General features: G+C 42.6%; 1 protein-coding gene across 5 annotated transcripts in view; it reads left to right on the forward strand.

Annotated features, from left to right (window-relative positions):
- Positions 1-23,774, forward strand: part of ZNF385D (zinc finger protein 385D) — a 623,117-nt gene that overhangs the window by 460,254 nt on the left and 139,089 nt on the right. The gene's annotated exons all lie outside the window — the stretch shown is intronic.

The raw sequence follows: 23,774 nt of genomic DNA on the forward strand, positions 1-23,774 counted from the left end.
ATAGGCTTCAGCACAAAGCGTATGGATCATCAGGGTATTCAGGTACTGGTCCCCAGCCCGCCTTCTGCAGTAATCCGCGAGTACCTTGAAGAGACTGGAGTTGGTCCCTATTAGCACAGACACATCAGAAGTCCCTTTAGGGTCAGGGCATATTAAGGCAGCTGTGTCTACCTCTTCTCTTACCCCAGCAACCTCCTCTGGGAATTCCAGGTGCACTATGACATACCCTTGATAGGGGTATTCATCCATGCTGAGGCCACATAGGCCAAGGCCAGTCAGTGGCTGTATAGGCAGGTGCCTAAGCATCTGTTGGTAGAATGACTGAAATATAATAGTCACTTGAGATCCAGTGTCAAGCACTGCTTTACACTCCACCCCTTCGATCCTCACCATGACCTCTGCTCGAGGCCCTATCAGTCCAGCAGGGATCCCAGCTGGACAGTCTTTTCTGGGGGAATCTTCAAATCCTGCAGACCTGGGGGGTCCCCGTCCCCAGACCCTCTGGCAGCTACCGGATCTCTCCCAACTGATCCTCAGCTTTCCATACACTAAGGAGGGGTTTTCTTCATTACGGCACTTGGCAGCACTGTGTCCATCCTGACCACATCGGTAGCAGAAGAATTGACCTTTCCCCCTTCGCCTGGGGGGGGTGGTGGCTCTAAGTGCGGGCTTCTCAATCGCCACAGTTTGAGGCTTCTTATTCCTAGAAGTCTTAACTTGGTCAACGGTACTTTGCAGCTCAGCTATCCGTTCCGTCAGGACCTGCATTTGTTGGGCAAGTTCCTCTCTGGTGCTCACCATCAGTACACTGGCCATTTGCAGTGGTGTTGTGCTGGCTGGCTCCGATGTTTGGGCTTCCCAAAACTCACTGGCAGCCTGCCTTTCTTCCTCCTCTCGGACCTCTTTTATCAGCTGGGAGTAACTTGGGGGATGTTCCCGTCGTTCTCTTAGCCGGAGATGAAGTAGAATCGGGTTCTGATACTGAGTTCCTCTTACAATTTGAGCCAGTCTAGTCTGATCCATCTGCTCAGCAGTCACTGCTCCCCTCATGACAGCTCTCTGAAGCAGTCTCTCCAGTCTCTGTATGTAGGCTGAAGCCTTCTCGCCCTTTTGTTGTCGGGAATTAAGGAACTTACAGTAGCTGTCTTCAGGGCCCTCTACGCTCCCAAAGTTGTGTTCAAGGGCCTCTAGGCAGTCCTTCACACCGACCCCAGGGTCAATGAGCTTCAGGGTGCGAATCACATCTAATGCTGGGCCGCCAAGGCTCTCTATAAGGCATCTTCGCTTTTCTGCATCTGGTACGGCCCACTCTTGCAGCATTTCAGTGGTATGCTCTAACCAGGGTTCAAACTCCTCCTCCCCAGCAAATAATCTTAACTTACGACAAGAGTCTGACTCAGCATGGGGCAGCACAACCTTTTCCAATATTTGCCCCAGAGCTTTTGTCCAATCATCAGCCGAGGCTGCAGCCTCCGAGCTAGAAGCTGCTGAGCCAGGGCCCAACAAACCTGACATATTAGCCATTATACAAACAGTAATTTCCTCAAAATATAAGCACAAAAAATATATATATAAATTGTTTCCCAATGTAGTGGATCACTCAACAGGTGCTTGCGAGGGGTACTGACCCAGGAGATCCCGGACGAGCCCACAAAATGTAACCCTTCTGCCCGTCAGAGTTGGCAGCAACAAGGGCCGGGTTCAATATCTAGGGGTTCCATTCCAATAACACAATGCAAACCGGCTCGAGCCCCCACCCAGTGACCTGGGACAAATATATACCACCCCCGCTGGGCGCCTCCAAGAGGCAATACTTCCCCTCTCGCAAGCACATAGTCTGAGTGTAGCAAAAGTCTTTTAATAACAGAGAGAAACAATGTGGCATTATGTTGGGGAAACACCACCAACAGGATTCATAACACAACCCATGAGCAAAAACAACCCCACCCCAGGCAAATTGGGGCATGCCCTTTTCCCTTTGGTTCTTGAGTCCAGCAACCCCAAATCACCCAAAGTCCCAAAAGTCCAATGCCCCAAAAGTCTCTGTCCCTGGTCAGGGCAGCCCCAGAGTTCGAAAGTTTATCGGCGGAGCTTTACCTCCCAACCTGGGTGGAAATGGGACGGGGGTAAGAGGCACCTTACGTGATCTGAAGCTGACCGCCCCATAGCGGCGCTCCGCTCCGCCAGCCGCCCCATAAAACTCCTTCGCGCAGCTGCACTCCACTCCACCAGCCGCCCCACGAACTCCTTCGCTCAGCTCCACGGCCCACAAGCAGCTCCTGCCATCCACACACTGCTCCGCGTCGAACTGCTTCACCAGCCGTCCCGCAACCTGCTCCACAATATATTTTCAGGCTCCCCCACTACTTAACACAACACTCAGTGATTTCAGCTCTTAGGTGAATTCAGCTTATAGTAGGGGAGCCCCAGTGCTGGTGCACTGTCAGCCCAAAGTGAGCTCAGCAGCCTATAACTAGACTTCTAATGAAATCAAAATTAGCTCTGATATTCCACAGTGGAGAGAGGAGGAAGTGCAATCAGCATGTAAGGCCCTCACCAAAGGGCCCATGCCACCAAGTATTAATACTTGTCCCCAGCCTCTCTCCATTCACACAGTTTTGGAACCCATGACCCTTGCCTAGCGAGTGCTACTTAGATGATGGTGAATCCCTCCATCATAACAAAAGGCCACATACAGTTCCAAGCACAGTTCCCATAATCAGGGTAATAACAATTTATTCTTCCTGCCCCAATAACAGAGACACTGGGGATCCCACAGCAGCCAAAGTGACCATTTGGGCAGCTATGGTCTCATTCTAGGCATGGTGGGTGTGCCTATGCAAATGAGATCGGCCCCTGAAGTTCTTTTCCACAACTTGCCACACCTCACCACCAGATGTCAGGGTGGAGCTCATCCTGACACTGCTTACACACGTATATGTGTAAATAAAAGTTACGGTTCACTTCACTTGTGTGTGCACCTTGTGTTTCCAAGTGTGATAAATGCATTAATCCGCAAAGGTTTGGGATGAGGTAGCAATATTCACAGCACAAGACTGCGGTTTCTGTGAAAATCTGGTTCCATGGACGTGCTAACAATTCCATTCCTTACGCAACCCTTTCCCCTCACCCCCAGCCGTGAATTGGCTAATGTTTAAAAAAAAGGGAGGTTGGTGGGGGCTCGTAACAATGATGTATGCTGTGAAATAACTGTTGCTTGTCCAAAGCACCGCAAAGAAAACCAGAAGACAAGTTCACTGAAACATCTTTAGGTCTCTGTTGATAACAAAGTGAGAATACAGACAAAGAGAAAAAAGTAACAGTGAAGGTACCTAACAGCCAAGTGCTTTAATGGCTCCCTACCCCACCAAACAGTTCCCACTTGCAGTCATGTGAGTTGTCATGCCCTAGGACCAATCCAACATAGCACCTGATAAGAGCTCTGAGCTACAGAGGCAGACAGAAGAAGTGTAAGGAAGAAATGTGATAATTCCCTACCAAAATCTTTCAGAACTTTTTTTAAAGTACTGTAACAATGCTTAAGGGCTCCCCATAAAGCAACCTGAAACACAGCAGTTAACATGAAACAAAACTATTGCTGAAGGATGACATTAAAGCATGTTAAAAGTCCCCGTAGCACAAAACCACAGCCAAAGCTGTTAAGCTTCAGGGTCCTCCCCAATTGTCTGATTTCAGTTAGTACATCAGCTGCAGGGGATCAAAACCCACCAAGGTATCTCACAACAGAAGGCAATGCTCTACTGAGATTGTCAAGCAGCACCACGGTGTCATAATAACGTCGCAGAGTCTCAGGTAAGCTTCTGGCTCCCGACCGATCCATTATGTGCGAGCTCACAACATCACAAATTTATCTGGTTTCCTGGGAACCAGAAGCAGTGTGCATACAGGTGAGATAAGGTTGCCTGTACTGATTTTGGAAAGCAATTGTGTCCCGTGCCCAGTCCTCGTAGAAGTATTCCTCTTTATCCTTACATATGTTCCACAAAGCAGGCCACAATAATCCAAACAGCACTGGACACATTCGCATCCCAGTGGGTCCAGAGGCATCACCAGTGGTCGTTTGCTCTGCAGCAACTCGATCTGTAGTACAAATCCCTTGTTCCTGGGTCGGCGATGTCGGGGTGTGGCTTCATGAGCCATGGTAGGACCAGGTCCCCCAAAACAAATGTCAGCACAGAAACACCATACATAGTCACACCTTTTCAAGGGAATAACATTGAGCTAAAATGGTTTGTAACAGGAACAAATGAACCCCCCCAAAAAGCTATATTCTCACAGAAGTGGGCAGTGAATTCTGTCGAGGTGTCTCCACGCCCTTCCCCTCACCCTGAGAAGGGAGGAACATCCACAGAATATCATCATAGTGACAAATGTGGACATCTCCTGTGTGGGGTTTGGGGACTAAGCTACAGTGACAGAATGGGGCTTGTCATTCCCCTCCTCCATGCTCTAGTGGTTCCCATGTGAGGGATTTTGAGTGCTGGTAGAGTATGTTGTGCTGGGCATCCAGCATTTTGTTCCCTGATGAAGGGTGGCGGAGGGAGATGCTGCCTAAGCAGCAGCCTGGGTACCAGCTGGAGGATGAGAAGAAGAGGGAGCAGGAGCCTAGTCTGGGAAAGGAGTAGTGGCAAGGGTGGTGGGTGGGCCCTGAAAACATTCTGCCACCAATTGGATTAGGGACTACATAAGCGCATAGTCACGTTCCCTCTTTGCACATTCCCATTTCCTGTGCTGTTTCGTCATTCGTCAAATGCCTCATCTTGCCTAGGAGCCCCATCTTCCCTTGCCCTAAAAGTCCAACTGCGCCTGACTTCTCCTGTCTCTGCCAACAAGTAGATCCTCAAGAGTTCTTCAACAGCTTCCTCTCCTCTCCTGGCAGAATAGGTTCTCTCTTGGCATTTGAATGTCCTGCCAAGTCAAACAAAATATCCTTAATTCCCACGGGTAACACAACTCTGTTGCCAAAAGCCACAATAGTGATGCTTTTGAGAATCCCATGAATGCAGCTGCTACAGCCTCCATCCTTCAGACTACTTTTGCAGCACATGAGGAAGGAGCTGAGGTTAAAAATGGTAAGATATCTGTAGGACTTTTATTAATATGTTGTAATGTTTACAGTGTATGGATGGACTGCTTGGGCTGGGGTTTGGGGCAATGTTACCAAGTCACCTTTGTGTTCTTTAAAGGCTGACTGTCACTTGGAGAACATAGTTATTTGAAGGTACTGGAATGAAAAAGGGAGTTGGCTTTTCAGTACTGTGGAGAACACTCAGCCACCTATGCTAGAGAGACATTTCTGATAATGACCCCTCTATATATTGCTGAGTGGAGGGGTTTGGTGAGCTACAAAGTTGAGCCCAGCACATTTGCCCTGCTTTTAAACCTCAGGAAACCAGCTTAAATTTCTGCTATGCCAAAAGTTTGCAGAATTATGCTTACAGGACTGGATGCCAATTTAAGAGGAAATTGACTGTATTCTATGCTAGCAGGCACAATTACCATGGAAGATGAACAGATAAGCACAGAAAACATCCACCTACCTCCTAATCCCAGTGCATTGGCAGAAGGTTCAGCCCATGTCCCGTGACCAGTATTGAAAGGGACATGGAAACAGATGTACTTTCTTCACTGAAGTTTTGGTTAACACTGCAACCCAATCACCTCTCCACTGATGAAGGACATGGAGTTGTGTTTGTGCAATCCCTGAAGTGGATGCTTCACCCACACCTACTTCTCCTGGCTTCTGCAGAGCAGCTCAGGGAGAGGACAGACACCAGGGCCTGGGAATGGTATAAAACATCTGAAATGGTCACAGGGTTAACAGACTGCTCTGACTTTCCTTGGATAAATAAATTGTTTCTTTTCCCTTTCCAGACAGATACCTGAGCCACCAGCCTCTCCCTCCCACTCCCCCAGCTTCCGTTCACAAGGGGGAGGAAATAGGAGGGGAGGAGAGGAGTGGTTGTGGGTCTTTGAGCAGCCATAAGTATCATAAAACTGTTCTTTCCCCATCTGGACTCTTTCAGAACCCACGTTCTCCCTCATCACTTCTGCCCCAGCAGGCTCTGCATAGGGACTATCACTGTTCAGAGTGCTGGCTGACAAATTCACAGACAACCTCCCGGAGCACAGGGACTGCTTGTTAATACTTTGCTACAGTTGATGATAAATGTTTTACAGTGGTTCTTGAGATTTCAATTAAACCTTTTATTTGCAACTGTGTCTTGCTCAGGGACCATGTCAGGATGGACTAAGGTAGGGGGTGGTGCGGTAGGGTGGCCAGCTTCAGGCATGTATTACTAGAGCAAGAGGGGATATTTCCAGGTTGTGTGGGGTGTATTGTGATTTTCCAGCCTCAGATTCCAGTTCCTGTCGCAGTTCAGGGTCCTCCTCACGCTCCTCAAGGGGGTCTTCTGGGCTATAGGTGCAGAATCACATTCTCCTTGCAGGGCTTCCTCAGAGGTCCCCGTTGCCTCCTCACCTTGCCCCTCATTGGCGTCCCATTGTATGATGAGAGAGGTGTGGGGTTGAGGAGGGGGTTGTGAGTGACCTCAGGCTCTGTATCCAGAGCCCTGGAAAGCACTCAGTCCAACTCATCGTAGCTGGGACATGAGCTAGGTCCCCCCTCCACTCCCACCCCTCTCGGAGCAACTGTTTGAGTCCTTCAGGAGCCGCAGGTGTTTCATGTGCTCCCAGGGCTGGGACAGAGTCTGGTGAATGGCAGCCTCCTCCAGCTGCCATGAAATCTCCTGGTACAGGTGAATGTTCCAGCCAACTTGGGCGAAGTTGCGGAAGAAAGTGTACTCTGACCAAACACTGATCAGTACCCAGATGTGCTCCAGAGACCAGGCGTCTGCGCTTGGTACATGATCCATGATCACCTGTACCGATCAACAGATTTCAGCAGGTCATTAGTACTGCTGGCTAAAGGGACTTCAATACGTTTGGGTAAGGGTCAGGCAGCAAAAGGATCGATGCATTGTGGGAATGGCCCTGGAGGACTATCAATACTGGTGACCTGGTATGCCCCCTTTTCCCTCCTCCATACTGCACTGTCGAATGGGTATGGGGCCATGCCACAGCAAAGACATGTACATACCCACACTGTCCTTCAGGAATGTGCTTCAGGGCTTCAGATGTGGACAGATGTGGACAGATGTGGTCAGATGTGGACAGTAAGGGGGGTTATGGCACGGCACAAAACCACACTTGTAGCTGTGTACATTTGCAAGTGTAGATGTTCTCTATGTCCCTGTCTGGGCCTCCTTGAAATTACTTTTTTAAAATTAACTGGATAACTCCAGTTAACACTGTCCCTTTAAGACATTAAGCTTTGCAAGATGCTTAGTACTTACATACAGTAACTTCTCAATGGTTTACATTTACCTTACTTATAAAGACACTTTCTATAAAGTGTTTAAATAAGGAATAGGCTTAGCCACTATAGACTATATTATAACGTTGTTTGAAAGGCCTATAGAGCTCTCTCAGGTAAGTATTCTACATTTTAAAAATATTCTAATCACATATAGCATGTTGGATTATAATGGCTTTTTTGGAATCATTACACTCTATTGCATAAATAAGAGGTGTTTTTAAAAATTGCCTAACTGGGCATAGCAGTACTGGCATAATGCAATGCAGCTCTCATGATTAACAATGAGAATTATTCTTCAGTCCCTAAACATGCCTTTCCATTAACAATTTTTTTAAATATGTGTGTATGTAATAGACTGTAATGGCCTTTTTGGACTCATGCACGCTGAGGAAATGTTCCCTTCAGGGCCCAGTTCTGTAGAAATTAATAAAATTTGTCTGGCAAACATCCTGCTTTTGTTTACTAGGAGTTATTAAAAGGATCCACTGTCACTAAAAACAATTATAACATTTGGTCCAGTTTTTCAAAGTTCATTCACATATGAACAAGCCTATTGGGAATGCGTTATGTAATCTTCATTCCGCTTGCTAACCTTTTGTTCCGGACTCTATCTTAAAGAGTAAGCTTGAAAATGCTCTTAGCTTTTTATTATTATGTTGTTTTCTAGAGTTTATATGTGCTCCATTCTTGGTTGATCTTGTGAAACAATGAGACTTTGAAAAAGTTAGGATTTTAACTTTATTGGTATCTTTACAGAAAGCTTAACATTTCTCCCTTTCTTTGTTTTAGGAAGTTGTTATATGTTTAATAATATTATTACCTCTGCCTCTCCTCATTTAAGTCTCCTTAAATACCACTTTTTCCACAGTGCCTACAAAAAAAAGTCAATTATTTTCAGTACTTGAAGCTTGAGCTCTTTTATTCTTATATAGTTAGAAAACCACCATGATGTTTGTGTGTGAACCTTAAATTAAGCTGCCACATTCTATTCGAATCTCTGTATGTATGTATACTGCCTTCACCACTGTAGCATTTGAGCACCTTTCAGTCATGCATTCAATGACATGACAAACATCTATCATGGGTGCTTCATTCTCTCTCACATCTGCTCCCCAGAGGGACAGTTGTGTGTGAGGTTTGTTTTGATAATGTTTGAGAGGTTTTTTGGATCTGCTCTGGGGATGAATCAGGATTGACTAGTGAAGGAGGTTGTTGTCTGTAGGTCCTCTGCATCATTAGTTGCAGAAATTGAAAGATGTGTATGAGGCAGGGAGTTGCAGGAAGAGACAGGAGGATCCCACAGTTCAGGCAGTTGAATATTGCCCTCGAGAACTAGACTCTATCCCTGCCTGTGCCACAGAGTTCCTGTGTGATGTTAATCGAGTCACTTAAACCAATTTTGTCACAGGTGGTTACAAATTGTGTGTTCCTCGCTTTCAGGATGCCCAATCTGATGCCCTGCTGTTTGATTTGCAGAAGTGCTGAGTACTCTCAGCTGCAACTGAAGTCAATGGGAGCTGTGCTTTAAACATATTAATTGCTACATAACACTGAATACTCTGAAAAATCAGGTCCTTGACATCTCAAATTCGGCATCCAAAATGAATGGATACTTTTGACCTTAATCTCCCTGTTCTTCAGCTCCCTATCTGTAAATTAGGGATAATATTCTCTCATCTCAGAGGGGTGTTGTGCATTAATTTAATATTTGTAAAGCACTCCTTACTATAGTGATTAGTGCCATAGAAAAGCCCAGGAGGAAACTAATAATTCTGTTTTCAGAGCAGGGTTTGGATAGTGTGCAGTAAATAAGGCCCAGGGCCACACTTTGAGTAACGAGGAAAAAACATAATATTGAAGAGCTGTTCCTTAAGTGAGCACTGTCCATTCTGTGCACCGAATAAGGCAGGGGTCCTGAGGAAAAAGCATCTGATGTAATTAAAGACCATATCATAATACAAACACATAAGTTGGGCAAATTAGGGTTGCACAGGCAACCTTAATTCTAGCATTTCCTAACTTTTAAATGCTTGATTTTGTAACCATAATAATGTTCTTTTAATGTATTTTTTGTGTATGTAAAATATATATACATAAACACGTGTGCACAGGTTTATTCTAGTTTTACAATTCATAGAATCATAGAAGGTTAGGGTTGGAAGAGACCTCAAGAGGTCATCTAGTCCAACCCCCTGCTCAAAGCAGGACCAACCCCAACTAAATCATCCCAGCCAGGGCTTTGTCAAGCCAGGCCTTAAAAAGCTCTAAGGATGGAGATTCAACCACCTCCCTAGGTAACCCATTCCAGTGCTTCACCACCCTCCTAGTGAAATAGTGGTTCCTAATATCCAACCTAGATTTTCCCCATTGCAACTTGAGATCATTGTTCTTTGTTCTGTCATCTGCCACCACTGAGAACAGTCTAGATCCATCCTCTTTGGAACCCCCCTTCAGGTAGTTGAAGGCTGCTATCAAATCCCCCCTCATTCTTCTCTTCTGCAGACTAAATAACCCCAGTTCCCTCAGCCTCTCCTCCTAAGTCATGGCCGCAGCCCCCTAATCATTTTCATTGCCTTCCACTGGACTCTCTGTCCACATCCCTTCTGTAGTGGGGGGACAAAAACTGGATGCAATACTCCAAGTGTGGCCTCACCAGTGCCGAATAGAGGGGAATAATCACTTCCCTTGATCTGCTGGCAATGCTCCTACTAATACAGCTCAATATGCCATTGGCCTTCTTGGCTACAAGGACACACTGCTGACTTATATCCAGCTTCTTGTCCACTGTAACCCCCAGGTCCTTTTCTGCAGAACTGCTGCTTAGCCAGTCGGTTCCCAGCCTGTAGCGGTGCATTGGGGTCTTCCTTCCTAAGTGCAGGACTCTGCACTTGTTCTTGTTGAACCTCATCAGATTTCTTACATTTTGTTCTAATGTGCCTAATTAGCACAATGATTGTGTCTTCAGACATTCATTTTTAGAGTTCTGCCCAGTTTTAAATAATTACTTCCTAAAAAATAGTCCATAGGCAAATACTGCAGATGGTGGTTATAATTACTAGAGATATTTTTCTCCTGAATCATTTTATTTAAGTGAGGTAAATAGTGTTTCTATATGAGACATATGAAAAGCAGCACATTACAATATTACACTGTTTCATTGATAAGATCAGAAGTGGTATATCACTAAGAAAGGTTGCACTTTTAATGTTGAATTTCAATTCACTAGTAATTATTCAGCATAATGACTGAGGCAACACTGAATAAATTAGCAATAAGAGGATAAGCCATGCATGATAGCACATCTAGAACATGCATTTTATACATCTGATATCAGAGTTTTCCAGTTGCACATAAAAGCAAATTATTTGAGCATCTTTCTTTTTTATTTATTTATTTAGCTAAGTTCTCTAAGAGGGCACAATAATTTATTTGAATTTTATACATATTTTATACATGTATTTATGTCCTTCGCTCCACCCCCAGGCGAAAGTAACACTCAGGAAATGAACCAGATTGATAGTGTACATCCACAGATAAGTAATGAATGTCAAATGCATTCAGGGCCAGATCCCTGAGCTATGCTGATTTACACCAGTTGAGGTTCTGGCTCAGTTGCAGTAACTGCATCCCCACCCTTTCCATGTGTCTCAGAAACAACATGGAGAGTTGTCCCATGTTCTGAACTGTGCAGTGTATATCAGCCATGCAGTTTTCAAAGTACATGAAGTCCACCAAGTTATTGGTTTCAAGGGTGTCAAGGTTCCTCCCCCACTCTGAACTCTAGGGTACAGATGTGGGGACCTGCATGAAAACCTCCTAAGCTTACTTTCACCAGCTTAGGTTAAAACTTCACCAACGTACAAATTAATTTTATCCTTTGTCCCTGGATCTCCACTGCCACCACCAAACTCTAACTGGGTTTACTGGGAAATGTAGTTTGGACACGTCTTTCCCCCCAAAATCTTCCTAACCCTTGCACCCCACTTCCTGGGGAAGGTTTGGTAAAAATCCTCACCAATTTGCATAGGTGACCACAGACCCAAACCCTTGGATCTGAGAACAATGAAAAAGCATTCAGTTTTCTTACAAGAAGACTTTTAATAGAAGTAAAGAAATCACCTCTGTAAAATCAGGATGGTAGATACCTTACAGGGTAATTAGATTCAAAACATAGAGAATCCCTCTAGGCAAAACCTTAAGTTACAAAAAAGACACACAGACAGGAATAGTCATTCTATTCAGCACAGTTCTTTTCTCAGCCATTTAAAGAAATCATAATCTAACACATACCTAGCTAGATTACTTACTAAAGTTCTAAGACTCCATTCCTGGTTTATCCCCAGCAAAGGCAGCATACAGACAGACACAGACCCTTTGTTTCTCTCCCTCCTCCCAGCTTTTGAAAGTATCTTGTCTCCTCATTGGTCATTTTGGTCAGGTGCCAGCGAGGTTACCTTTAGCTTCTTAACCCTTTACAGGTGAGAGGATTTTTCCTCTGGCCAGGAGGGATTTTAAAGGGGTTTACCCTTCCCTTTATATTTATGACAGAGGGAAAATAGCTTCGTGTAGCAATATTATGTTCTCTGTTATATAGTATAATGCTTGGTGTGGAATCTGTGTCCAGATTTGCAACATTCTTATAGTGTCACGGTTTGGATGTATGGGAATTAGGGCTGTAAAATGATTAAAAAAAACTAAGCATGATTAATCGCGTGGTTAAAAAAATTAATCGTGATTAATTGCGCGATTAATTGCACTGTTAAAGAATAATAGAATACCATTTATTTAAATATTTGTGGATGTTTTCTACATTTTCAAATGTATTGATTTCAATTACCACACACAATACAAAGTATGCAGTGCTCACTTTATATTATTTTGGATTACAAATATTTGCACAGTAAAAAACAAAAGAAATAGTATTTTTCAATTCACCTCATACAAGTACTGTAATACAATCTCTTTATCATGAAAGTTGAACTTACAAATGTAGAATTATGTACAAAAAATAACTACACTCAAAAATAAAACAGTGTAAAACTTTAGCGCCTACAAGTCCACTCAGTCCTACTTCTTGTTCAGGCAATCGCTCAGACAAACAAGTTTATTTACTTTTTCAGGAGATAATGCTGCCTGCTTCTTGTTACAATAACACTTGAAAGTGACAACAGTTGTTTGCATGGCACTGTTGTAGCCAGCATTGCAAGATATTTACATGCCAGGTGTGCTAAAGATTCTTATGTCCCTTCATGCTTTAGCCACCCTTCCAGAGGACATGTGTCCATGCCGATGATAGGTTCTGCTCCATAATGATCCAAAGCAGTGTGTACCAATGCATGTTCATTTTTATCATCTGAGTCAGATGCCACCAGCAGAAGGTTGATTTTCTTTTTTGGTGGTTCAGTTCTGCAGTTTCCACATTGGACTTTTGCTCTTTTAAGACTTCTTAAAGCATGCTCCACACCTCATTCCTCTCAGATATTGAAAGAAACTTCAGATTCTTAAACCTTGGATCAAGTGCTATAGCTATCTTTAGAAATCTCACATTGGTACCTTTGTGTTTTGTTAAATTTGAATGAAAGTGTTCTTAAAATGAACAACATGTGCTGGGCCATTGCTATAACATGAGATTGCTATAACATGAAATATATGGCAGAATGTGGGTAAAACAGAGCAGGAGACATACAAGTCTCCCCCAGGGAGTTCAGTCATAAATTAATTACTGATTATTTTTTTAACAAGTGTCATCACCACGAAAACATGTCCTCTGAAATGGTGGCTGAAGCATGAAGGGGCGTTTGAATGTTTATCATGTCTGGCATGTAAATATCTTGCAATGCTGGCTACAAAAGTGCCATGCAAATGCCTGTTCTCGCTTTCAGGTGACATTGTAAATAAGAAGCGGGCAGCATTATGTCCCGTAAATGTAAACAAACTTGTTTGTCTGAGCGATTTGCTGAACATGAAGTAGGACTGAGTGGACTTGTAGTTTCTAAAGTTTTACATTGCTTTGTTTTTTGAGTGCAATTATGTAACCAAAAAAAATCTACATTTGTAAGTTGCACTTTCACAATAAAGAAATTGCACTTCAATACTTGTATGAGATGAACTGAAAAATATTATTTATCATTTTTACAGTGCAAATATTTATAATAAAAATAATATAAAGTGAGCACTATACACTTTGTATTCTGTAAAAAAAAACCCAAACAAACGAGGAGTACTTGTGGCACCTTAGAGACTAACAAATTTATTTGGACATAAGCTTTTGTGGGCTAAAACCCACTTTAGTGGCACCACTAAGGTGCCACAAGTACTCCTCTGTTTTTTTTTGCTGATACAGACTAACACGGCTACCACTCTGTAATTTGTATTTTGTGTTGTAATTGAAATCAATATATTTGAAAATATAGAAAAGCATCAAAATATTACATTTCAATTGGCATTCTATAGTTTAACCATGCGATTCAAAGTGCGATTAATCACGATTAATTTTTTTAGTCATGATTAATTTTTTGAGTTAATCTCATGAGTTAATTGTGATTAATTGGCAGCCCTAATAGAAATGAATTCTTAAGGGGGCCCCCTCAACTGAGTTTTCAATTTTTGCTATGCAGTTTTGTACCTGGAATTAAACTTTGGCCATAATTCATTTGTGGGCATAATTTTTTTCATTTAGAGGTATAAAAAAGTGATTTACAATGACAGTAATGTATTAATGACAGGTTTGAGAGTAGCAGCCGTGTTAGTCTGTATCCGCAAAAAGAAAAGGAGGACTTGTGGCACCTTAGAGACTAACAAATTTATTTGAGCATAAGCTTTCATGATTAAGAGATTACAATGGGGCAAGGGGGCATTTGTCCCTGCATTTTTGCACTTGCCATTAATTGATGGTGCAAAATTGCACACAAAATTGGAGGCCTTTAAAAAAAATCAATCCCTTAGGGTTATTTACACTATAATTATCATGCATTCTAACAGCAACTTGGCTGTGAGAAGTCACAGGAGATTATATGAAGCCATGGCATTGACTTCACTTTCAGATTCCAGTAATTCTAGCTCTAGTAAAAAGAAAAGGAGTACTTGTGGCACCTTAGAGACTAACCAATTTATTTGAGCATAAGCTTTCGTGAGCTACAGCTCACTTCATCGGATGCATTCAGTGGCAAATACAGTGGGGAGTGTTATGGATGGTGATTTGTTTTACTATGGAGTTGTGTTTACCACTAAAGGAACCTGATCTATAGCGAGTTTTTCTTGAGATCTTGTTTCTCCAGGTATTTAGTGTTAGACTGTAGTTACTGGACACAACTACTACTTTTCTGGTTTGCCAGTTTTCTCTTCTACCAACTCTTCTCAGAAATTGAGCATTTCTGCAGTATTAAAATTTCTGAACAATTCAAGCTTCATGTGAAATCACGAATAATGGGAAGGAATTATATGGAACATAACATATGCAAACTCAAGTGAGAAATAGAGTATTCATTCTGTTGCAGAAAGGAAAAAAATTACAGCAGTTGGAGAAGGGTGGTAGCAATTATTTATAGGTGTGCTTCTAAAACTGGCACTGAAATAGCAGTAATGGGGGACAATGGACAGGTTCTGTCTTGCAGTAGCCAGTTTTAGAACACAATTAGCTCTGCAGCTAATTTGTTTGGCTTTGAGGTAAAATATGCTTTTACTTAACTTTTATCTGGTGGTTTGGGGCCTTATTTTAAGTAAACATTATTTTTAACAATCTTTGAACATGTGCATTATCTTCATATTCTGAGCTAGATCTGTTTATTTTTATTTTAGAGTGCAATGCATACAATATTGCCAAATTCAAGCATTTAGAACTTGGGTGTCAGGCCCACTGACTTAAGAATCACAATAATTAAGAAATAACGGTTGGTTCTTTTTATTGCTCTTTATTGCCCAGCCTTTACAAATAACTTTTTCAAACCTTTCTCTGCCACTGTAAGATCTAGAATCCTGTTTTAAATGAAAGCTGAGCTTTGCACATACCGGCGTGGCTCCAGAAAATGAAGCTATAAGAAGGTCACCAACTATCGTGCACTAGTGATAAAATCATGAGAGTTGGCAGTACTGTAAGGCAGGCAGAAGTGAGTCACACTATAACATACTGTTACATGGAGAGGCACTGGTGACAGCATTGATCATAAGCCCTTTTTACATTGGGTGTGAACACACTCGTCCATTAACAAAACTGGCAGGATATGTTAATCACAAGCCGCCCAGCTAAGACAAAAGAGGTTGTGAACCCACACAGGAGTTTCAGATTGAGTGGGCAGAGGGTTTTTTCTGAGTACCATTTGGGTAAGGATGGAGGTGGGTGTAGGAAGGCAGAACACACAGAATGAGAGAAACTTAGGGCCAGAGATTGAAAGCCAAACAGAAGTCTGTAAGCATGGTGAGACCCTAGAGAGATGTCTTGGTCAAGGGTGATGGCTGAACCAAGCGTGGACCTGTAAGCTAAGAAACTGCTGTTTTGATTTTGGTCCCTCCTGCTTTTGGAGAAGCAGGACTTTGTAACTGCCTTGTAATAAACAAGACTCCATCAAAGGAAACACCAGACTCCATGGTTAATTTCTGCTCCCACTGACAATACCGTGAACTTTGACTAGCCGCTTGGGTCAAAAATGGATACCAATACAATAGGCATGGGTGAATAGGTTGATATTTAGATTTGTTTGATATTAATATTCATGAGCCTTAGCATTTGGGAAATCCCTGAATATGAATATTCACCTACTTATCCCCTTTCTGTGCCTTTCTTTTACTCTGGGATGCTGCTGATGGGATCTTCTTTCATCTAGATTTCTGGGACAGGGCGTTGAGCCCCTCCTCTGGAGGCTATTGAGAAGGAATCGTGTGGTGGGGCTGGGGAAGATTTTTATTTCTTTCACTTTTCTGTAGGAAGGGGAGGTATAGATGTCAGACCTTTAATGTTGGCAGCAGTAAGAGAGCCAAACAAATGACTATCCAGAAACCAATATAAACCTGTTGAAATTTAGTAGCATTTTGCTGGCTGAATTTGGCAAATAGTCTTGCAATTCAACAAATTGCTTTTCACCCAATCCTATCGTACAGAGTCACCGACGCCTGGAAAATTGCACATACGTTATTGTAAATGGCACTGGGGACAGTGATGGAAATGGCAGTGGGAATGGTGATGGACATCTTCAATTTTGGGCCAACTGGCTGCAACTTTATTATCCCATTAACAAGATGGGTTTTTTTGAGGCAACCTGCACTCCTCTGGCAACAGCTGATCAGTCTGTCACAAGCCTTACCTCTCTTCTGTCCATGTGTCTCATCTGCATTGATTTACATGGTATGAATATTGGAGAAAGTTGTTTTCTGTTTATGGCTAAACTCTTGAAACTGAGGGGGAAAACAAAACACAATTTAAAAAAAAAAACCATTTGAAACAGTGAAAATTGAAAAAGAACAAAATTCTTTGTAGGTGTAAACTTTTTTCCTCACACAGCTCTCACAAGTCGCCAGATAATTAGGACATTATTTCTGTGTTTGTGATTAAATAGATATGTCTGGCAGATTTGTTAGTTAATGGCTTCAGTAAAAAGGATCATCAACAAAAGGAAGAGCAATTAATAACTATTTTACAGAAATTATCCTTATGGCTATTACATTTTGTATCAACAGTTGCTATGTAGAAACTCCCCACCCCAGATTTCTTCCTTGTCATTAACAAGACCCCACACAGAGAGTTGGCTAGAGAGGCCCAATAGGGACAACAGCTATGGTAGCTCTAGAATAGTTGCTTAAAATCATTGAGAGGGACATTGTCAAGTGGTTAGATTCAAAATGTGGACTTTGCTTAACAATAAATGAATGGGAAAGGGAGAGTTTGGGTTAACAAAACTAAATAAGGGGCCAACGTCTGTCATCTGTACTGAACATTAACTCAGGCAGTTACCAAAGCTACCAATGTAAGTTTAACATGACTGAGTCTTGAAGAAGGAATACAGTATTTGACCAAAGAATAGAAATATATTGTAATTTAAAAACAATGAAAAAAACCCCAAAAACTTGTATCTGACTAATTAAAAACACAAACAAAAAAACATTGTACTGGTACTTGGGTATCGAAAAGGAAAAGTAACTAGGATTGGAACGTGAAATTTTCCCGCCTAGTAGCCAGAGCTAAGAGTTCCATCATGGCTTTGCCACCAGCCCTGAGCAGTACACTGTCCCAGGAGCAGACCAGATGTCACATTGTGACTCTGAAAGTCACAGTCAGCCTTCCAGGTTCCTCCATGCTTCTAGGGGGAAATAACTGGTACCGGATCTAGATCTAGTGCAGAGTACTTCCCCGACCCCAGCATGCCCACATACCTCTGATAGCATGTTTGTATGTGTGAAGAAGGAGAGAAAAAGCTCCACCCATTCTCCATCCCAGCCAGCAATGTTGGGGTTGGGACATATTCTACATATCGAGGCTGCTTTGCTCCCCATGCTGCAACCCGCAATCCAGGAAGCCAGCACAAGGGAGAGTAAGCGGGCATCTTAAAATATCGTACCCTCCAACGTAGCCTCAAAAGCAGAACCATAATCTATTCCTATGTGAATGGCAGTATCTCCCTACCTCACACCTCCAACCCCGCATCCTAAATAGAAAAAATAAAGCCAACTATAATAACATAGCACTAGTAGAACAGTAAACCAGATTTTATCAAATAATTGTTATCTTGACAAAAAGAAAAGGAGGACTAGTGGCACCTTAGAGACTAACCAATTTATCTGAGCATAAGCTTTCGTGAGCTACAGCTCACTTCATCGGATGCATTCCTTTCTGTATGAGGTTTTTCATGAAGTTGATAGATAGTGGAAATCTATCAACTTCATGAAAAAACTCATGCAGAGAGGAATGCATCCAATGAAGTGAGCTGTAGCTCACGAAAGCTTATGCTCAAATAAATTGGTTAGTCTCTAAGGTGCCACAAGTACTCCTTTTCTTTTTGCGAATACAGACTCACACGGCTGCTACTCTGAAACCTGTTATCTTGACAGTGCCTCTTTCAAATAAAAGCACATATTACACATAAATGATATTTAAAACATGTAAAATACAATTTGCATGTATAAATAGTAGCAATCAGTGAACCTGAATAGAGTTCCATTAAGCATCTAAATTCTCATCTGCTTCTCTAAACATTGTGAGGCTATTGCTCCCCTCAAACTTGCCTACAACCCCTCCTCCCTAGTTCCCTCTGAGAGTTGAGTATCTCCATCCACCTGTGTGATCCCTACAGGCCCCACAAGCTTCTGCCTTCCAGTGTCAGTCAGTCCCCAGTTCCCATCAAGCAGCACTCAAAAATGTATATGATTCTCTCTGCCTTCCTACAACAAACTTTTAGATGCTTCTCTGATGCTTTTTAATTTTTTTTTTAAATTTGTGCATTGGCAGCAATTCCCAACTGAGATCTCTAGGAAAAAATAATAACGCCAAATATCACTCCATCATTCTCACTCTCGCTTATGGTTGTCTGCTCTGACTTTATTAGGAGCCAGGTTTATGGAGCCATATTGCGAAAAGTAGTTCTGACTTGCTGTGTCAAAGAACAATTGGCAGAGAAAAGATTCCTGCGTTTGAACCAGCTTTCCTTAATCACCTTGGAGGTTATCCAGAGAGCTTTGCTTATAGCACTGCAAGCACAAATCATAAGGCCATGTTCTGTAGTGAGTAGGAGAAGTACAAATCTATACAAAAAGGAAGGGAAATATGCAGGCATATATTTCTTTATCAGCAGGAAAAGAAGAGTAAATCTGCAGAGAACATTTGATCCTCTATCCACACCCTTCCCCCCCCCCCAAAATAAACAGCCACCCAACCAAAAACCTACTGCTTGCAAAAGTTATGTGCTGAAAACTTGTTAAGCCTAATGGGCGGACATTAGCTCCACCAGAAATCCAAGTCCCTTTCGAGTAAGCATCCTTACCACAGAGGTGGATAAACCCAAATCCTTGAGAAATTAGTTGTTCTAGTCTAGTGGCCATTGAAGCAGCTTTTGTACTGAACTTTAAGTGCTTATTTCCTGGATGGTTGGCTCCCTGATATCATATGAAAACTGTCGTGCTTCTGTGGCTAGTTTACAGCCTGGGTGTGTTAATGCTGAGAATCTAGGCCATCATCTGTGAAACGAGTACAAGTACTACGGCAGCTGAACCAAGTTCTGGTATCATCACCCAGCTATGTAGAGAGTCAGAGAGCCAGTGCATAATGTGGGAGAAGGAGGGGGTGAGGGGGAGGGAATGGTTGGGGAGAGAGGGACAAAGGAGGAAGAAGAAGAGAGAGAGAAGAAACTGAGGCAAAGGACAGGTAGAGAGAACAGATCAAGGTCCATCACTACAAAACATTTCATATTGGAGAAACTAACTGGAAGATCAGTAATTCCCAGCTGATGTCACAGAACTTGTGGCCATATATGAGGCATCTAAAGTTGCAGACAAACCATCTAATCCACTTGAGAATCTGAGAGTCTCAATGCAGTTTGTTTGTTAAACCACTGATTGTGATCTGTTCCTGTTGGCAGATGAAATTAATTTCTTTAATGCGCCTGTGGATTATGTATTTCAAAAATTGATACTAATGTTTATTTTGGTATTCCAGGTCCAACTTTATTTAAAATGTTATTGATTAAAGGATAGAAGTTATGGAACTCAAAAAGACAAGAGATTTCAGGGAATAGTTATTTTTATTGCAGTAAGACCCAGAGCCACCAATGATGGTCAGACTATATTACGCTAGGAACAGAATAAACAAATAGATAGAAACAATCATTACTGAGGAGAGATCACAATTTAACTTTAATCAGAATAGTACAAAAAAAGGATAGACATGGAATGGAGTGATGACATAAATCATCAAAGTCTTTTTGTTTTTTAATAGATAAGTTATCCCCCAAATGCTGTTTAGCCTAGTCATTGTTAGGTTGATTTCCTGAAGGTGTCTCAACAAAAGTGAGTCTTGCGGTGGGATCTGAATTAAAGATTAGGTCAGGAAGGGCAATCCAGACATAAGAGGCAGCGTGGGAGAAAGCATGGAGATATTTGTGGGAGAACAGGTACTCAAGGATGATTTCATTGGCAGAGTCAAGGATGTGATGGCATAAGAAACATAAAGGACTATCTTTTAGAGGTTAGGAAATATGTTTCTAATTCTCAGGAAATATTCAGGCAGTGCAAATTTTTCTTTTTTGCATACTTTGAGTACTAAGGTACTGGGTTAAAAATCTCAGCCTTTCGGGGAAAAGGTATATTGGAAGAGAGAAAAGTGTGTATCTGTTCAGTTCTTGTAATCGGACCTGAGGTGATAGGGTGAGTGTGAAGAGGTTCCCATGTCTAGCTTGGGGCTAAGGTTATGTCTGCATTTGAGCTGGGAGGGGTGATTCCCAGATTGCATAGACATATCTACGCCACAGTTCCCAAAGCCTCAACACCAATGAAATGTGGTAAAATCAGCCAAAGCAGACCCTGGGCTCTAGTGATGGCAGTCAGGTGACACAAGCAGATCACTCTTCTTTTTCCCTTTCTGTACCACCCAGGAATGGACTCCTAAATTGCCAGGCTATTTGCTTTCCCTATATAGCTGCCCCTCTCCTCCTCTGTGTTCTGTACTACATTCTGGAGCATGGACTTTTAAAACACGATGTTACAGCGTGAAAAGATTGCAGCGCACACATTAGATCAAAGTGTGAGATCATCACATTGTGCCACAGCATGTTGTCATTACAGTCCTTGACATAATCAAACTAATCCTTGTTGTTGTACATTATTTGTGTTACAGTGGAAAACAGATCAGAGCTCTGTTGTGCTGGGCACGGTACAATTACATGTGATGTTTGGGTTTTGTTCAGCACAATCTAACAGGGCTAGCACAAGCTGATAGTTTCCACACAAGCTGTTTGCAGAACTGTCATAGGGTTGGTCCCCCAGGGAACATGATGGGTTTCTGAACTCACCCAGCCTTTGATCTCCGATCTCCAGGCTGCCAGCAGCATTGGTATGGTTGTGGGATACTCAGCCCTCCAACTGAGTTCATGGGAGTCTACCTTTCCATGGAAGGATTCTCTTCTTTCAGAGACCTCCAGTAGGCCATGGCTCAGTTAAGTGCCCAAAGGCGAGTGTCTCTAGTAATATTTTTAAGTAATAGTTTGTTGCTGGAGGGGCCTGCGTTTTCTCAACGTCGGCCTCAACAGGCAGTGATCTCCTGAACAGCTCTTGCCTTCAGCCAGGCCCTCTGTAGGAGCCGAGGGCTGCAAATCTGTTCTCCACTCCTCAAAGTCTGCTGCCAGCTGAGCTGAGCTTCTCCCTTTACATCTCCCACTCCCTACCCCTGACATGCCTGGCAGGTGTGGAAAGGTAGGGTTGCTTGACTCCAGAGCAGTTCATTAACTCTCACTTGGCCAATGTGGGGTTTATACACCTTGTCATGGAGCTTTACCACCTTGTGGTGTTTTTATGATCTGAACACTTTTCCGCCAGGGGCTGGCCTAAGATCAAGAGCCATTTAACATCAACTATTGAATAGCCATCACGTGATACAATGTTTCAGTGCTGAGCTGCTCCAGATTCATATTAGAAGAGATGAAAAGCTCCATCTCCCTACTATTACAATTCCCCTGAAACATTAATTACCCACAGACAAAGCACCAATCCTGCATTTATCAAATACCTCATATGTTATCTTATGAGAAGTGAACCATAGGGGCATTAGTTCAGAACAAATTTAATTTCTTTAAGATAAATATAAAAATTACACAATCTGAGTATTGGATGCATCATGGTTAGGGCTTGGATAACTCAGATGATGACTTTGTACAGCCCCGTGACAGCGTGCCTCAAAATAAAGATTACCTGTTGCTTAAATGAGTGGCTCACGAATTATTATAAAGCTATTTTAAAATTTTAAAACATATAATTATCAAATGGTTATTGTCAAAAGAGGAAGAGTCATGACAACTTTAACCTGGAGGTTTGTGGAAGTTTATTTTAGCATTGGTGCTGAAATTTCACGAACAGTTTTTGTGAGATTTTGGGCCTAAATCATGGAATCAGAGAAATGTGTGACTGGAAGGAAGTTCAATAGGTCATCTAGTTCTGTCCCGTGCACTGAGGCAGGATTAAATATTCTTTAGACCATCCCTGATAGGTGTTTGTCTAACCTGTTCTTAAAAACCTCCAATGACAGAGATTCCACAACCTCCCTAGGTAATCTGTTGCAGTGCTTTCTACTACTCTTACAACTAGGTAGATTTTCCTAATGTCTAACCTAAATCTCTCTTGGTGCAATTTAAATGATAGATTTCTTACAGGACCATCCAATCTTGCCAGATTTTCTGCAACCTTTCCCCCGGAATGATGATTTTCATGAAAGTTTGGCCATTGCTGAAATAGAACCATAAAATAGGCTACTTATTGGATCTAACCATGGCACCAAAACCATGATCCAACTAGTTCCCCTGATCAACATGCATAGAGATTACTTTGCTCAAAGTTCTCACCACTTACATGGGAAAGAGGCATTCACCTGCCTTTATATTAGCAGCCTCTGCCTTTTTCCTGGATTATGGAGAGGGTTTGGTTTACGCATTGAGGGAGAAGATGGACTGCAGGCAGCAGAACCGGATTTACACCTTATGTGCCCCTAGGCACAGCATCTTCAGTCCCCCATGCCGCCTACAGCTGACCTTCATGTTTTCCATAAAAAAATGAAACTTTTAACCCACTTTTAACTGTTAAGTGCCCCTAGAATGCCAACGCCCCTAGGCATGCACCTACTGTACCTAATTAGAAATCCATCCCTGGTAGGCAGCCCACAATGGGTGAGTATGAACCTGAGGGAGTGTGTAACACCAACAGACCCTGGTCGTCAGTGGGCAGGATCAAACCTGGGACCTCTGGAGCTAAAAGTATGAGTCGCTACTGCATGAGCTAAAAGCCATATGGCCTTTAGCTAAGGCTGTAGATCAGACTCATTAATCTTTCAGTGGTCTTGGTGCCACTAGATGGGACAGAGCACCACACCCAGGAGGTGTGTGGGTTACAGGTACACATTATCCCATTCTGGCCTCATGAAGATTGTCCAAGAAAGATAATAAAGCCTATTTTGCCTTTCTGGCAAAGCACCCTCCACAATGGTGATTCCTCCTTTGGGAGGGCTCAAAGAGCAGCAGTGACCAGAGAGGCTCCCTGATAGTATGACTGCATTAGACCCATGCTTCCATGGTGAGTGTGTAAGGAGGATTGTGAGGGGTTTTGGAGAGACAGTTAGTGGAAGGGGAAAAGCTAGAGTACAGCTAGTGGGGATAAAAATCGACTGGCATGGGAGGAGTGTAAGTATGGTAGC

This window comes from Lepidochelys kempii, chromosome 2, assembly GCF_965140265.1.
Source record: "Lepidochelys kempii isolate rLepKem1 chromosome 2, rLepKem1.hap2, whole genome shotgun sequence".
Taxonomy (NCBI): domain Eukaryota; kingdom Metazoa; phylum Chordata; order Testudines; family Cheloniidae; genus Lepidochelys; species Lepidochelys kempii.